This window comes from Pteropus vampyrus, unplaced genomic scaffold (assembly GCF_000151845.1).
Source record: "Pteropus vampyrus isolate Shadow unplaced genomic scaffold, Pvam_2.0 Scaffold896, whole genome shotgun sequence".
In the NCBI taxonomy this organism is placed as follows: domain Eukaryota; kingdom Metazoa; phylum Chordata; class Mammalia; order Chiroptera; family Pteropodidae; genus Pteropus; species Pteropus vampyrus.
Genome location: NW_011889677.1, coordinates 29,195 through 32,214, shown reverse-complemented (window position 1 = coordinate 32,214; position 3,020 = coordinate 29,195).

The window sequence follows — 3,020 nt, the reverse complement described above, 5'->3', positions numbered from 1 at the left end:
AGAAATTCCCTTGCTCCGTTGAACGAGCCACGTTCCAGGCGCCCGAAGCCGGCCACGTGGGGCAGTGCAGCCAGACGCCGGTGTCGCGTGGCAGGGAGCCCTTTGGAAGGAACCTTCCGAAGTCCCGAGTCCAGAATCAGACTGGCTCAGTGTAGGCGGCCCTGTCATCATCTGGCTCTGAGGGACACCGGCACGGTGCCTCCCTGTGGTCAGCCTCCGGGTGCCCGTCGCCTTTCCCACGTACCCGCCCTAAGTGCCACCCGCGGGTGCCACTCCTCTGCGGCCCGCCCGGGCCCGTCATGAGGCGGTGGCCGTAGACGGCCTTTTTGGCTCCCAGAGGCTGCGGCAAGCGGGAAACTCGGCCACACTTGCTGCGGGACGCTTCGTGCCCGCCGAAGAGCCCACGGCCTTACAGCTGCTGCGGGGTGCCGGGCCCGGGGTGCTGGGCCCGGGGCGTCTGCTTCTGGGTGGCGTTAGAGACAGATTATGCCCTTGGAGAATCAGCCATCGGGCTGTCTTCCTATCTTCCTATTATTATTATTATTATTATTATTTTTAATGAAATAAAACTTTACTTAGATATTCTCAGGGCAAGTTGTTTAATTTTGCCGAGAGCTGGCAAAATTCGACGCCAGTGACCTGTGGCGTACTCTTTTACGCTGATTTTTGTGACCAGAGCTCCACATGTCAGGAAACTTGCTTTTAACATCAAGATCCAGTGGAAACCGGATCCCAAATTTATCAGCATTGGTAATTTTTCCCTCGTAAATCTGGCCCACTGTTTTGAAATTTTACTAATAACCACTTCTTCATCCAGAGACAATAAATCAAAATGCAGATGCCTAAGACACCTGGAAAGCACACATAGCCTCCGATTTTCATGAGACCCTCCTTATTTTTATCTTTTATTTTAAACATTGGCGAAAAACGGCGAAGGTATTGATAAACGTACCCGGTTGTCTCACCAGAAAGAGCCTCAACTTTTAGCTTTTGTAGAGGGCACTTACTCCGGCAGAAGCTACGTCTTGCGTACAAATGACATCTCCGCCTGCAGCAAAAGGCCTCGACGGTCCGTGCAGGTGTCGGAGGAAGCAGTGACTTCGTCTTCACCCTCGGGGTGGCTCTTCGGTGTGTCCCCGGTGGTAGGACGTCAGGCGGCTCGAGCGTTGGCTGGTCGGCCGCGCCGTCGGGATTCTGGCGTGCGTGGAGGCGAGCACCCGCCTGCCTCCGCCGCCACCTTGACCGGATGTCCCCAGGCCGTCTTCCTCTTTAAGCGGATGCCACCAAGGACAGTACGGCGAGCGAGGACCCTGCGCCACGAGCGGAGTCCCTCATTTGTGTCTTTTACAGCATTTTTAGTAGAAGACATTTTCCTGTTTTAAAAGACAATGTCCCCAGCTCTCTCGAGGGGGACGAGCTCAGCCGCCGACGGGCAGCCCCCCTCCTGTGTGTCCCTGGCTGCCAGCCCAGGGTGCGTACTGACCAGTTCAGTTTGCCAGCGGGTGGGAAGCGGGGAGCAGGTGGACACAGCTCGGGACCCAGGTCCTGGACACCATTAGTGGAAGAGCTTATTGTCACATCAGGAAGAAGAAAAACCTTTCTCGGCTGAGTGAATACACTTATCAAACAAACAAACAAAACCAGGACTTTTCGGGCACGTGGACTATTACGCTAATGGGGCTTTCGAAGGTCCGTCCACTGTGTCAGGCTCTTGCTTGCACAGTGATGTTTGTACCCAAGTGGCAGATCAGGAGTCAGGTGTGTGGGGGACAGGTGAAGGGACAGCAGGGCAGGCCCGGGCTGGGACACAGGGACGCCAGCCGTGTGACCTCGCGCCGGTCGACACAGGTTCCAGTTTGCCGCTGTCCTGACGTGCGGCCGGAGCCGGGCCGGGTGCTCAGCCAGGGCGGTGGCCCAGGTACCTGTGCTTTCGCTGGTGTGATCGCCACACGGTGACCCGCTCTACAGCCGGCTTCCCCGCCGGGCGCCTCGGAGCCTCTGCATCACATGACCTTCCGTCCCTCTGCGCCTCGGCCAGTGCCAGGTGGGAGGGAGCGCACAGCCCGCAGAGGCCGCAGCGGCCTGGGGCGGGAAGCCTCCGCTCACTCCCCCGATGTGGTCCCTACAGCTGTGACAGGCGGTGTGGGGAGGAAGCGGGTGTGGACAGCTGTGTGGGGCGGGGTCCCGGGGGGCAGGACCTGTGAGGGACGCTCTGATTGACGCCAGAGTTTGGCCGTGGGCTCCAGGGGGGCGACCGTGCCCCCGTCGGCCGCAGGGTGGATGGTGGCATCGGGAGCGTCGGCGCACGGGAAGACGCCGCAGTCGGCGCGGGAGGCACGCTGTCCCCTCGCGTGCGGTCCCCTGATGCCAGCCGCGTCTCCGCCTGGGGAGCTGCTCGTCGCTTCCTGCGGTGCCATCCCCACCTTGGCCTTGCGAAGCTCTTGGGTTCGCTGTCACCCTCGCTGTCCTGGAAGCAGCTCAGCGGGTGGCTGGTCTCCCGACGTCCACTGTCCACACCCTTTCTTCCTCGGTGACAAAACCCCGACACTCGTGGTCGCCTGGCCCTGGAGGTGGACACGGTTGGGGTCGACTGTCCCCGTCCATCTTGCCTAATGCCCTCTGCCGGCTCGAGGCCTCTTCTGTCCCGGAATCTGCCCCTCGGGAGCGACCGCGGCGTCTCGTCCACCTTTGCCGGCGAGTCCGGGCTGTGCTCTCAGCGTCATCCCGTCTGCCCCCGTGGTCAGCGGTTTGTAAAGTTTCTGATCCACCAAGGTCACTTTTTAAAAAAAAAAAAAATCTGGCGCAGCGGTTCCCACGGGAGACAATGAACTCGCCCCGGCCCGGGGTGGCTGGAAGGAGCAGCGCATTCCTGCCAGCCCAGAAGCGCGCGAGGCGCCTCGCTGCCGTCCCTTACGGGTGCGAGTGACAGTGCCAGCTCCCGGGGACTCGCCGTTGCAGTGCCGACTCCTTTCAGTCGCATTCGAGGGCCGGGCGTGCGCTTGAGCTCGTTCTGATGGCGT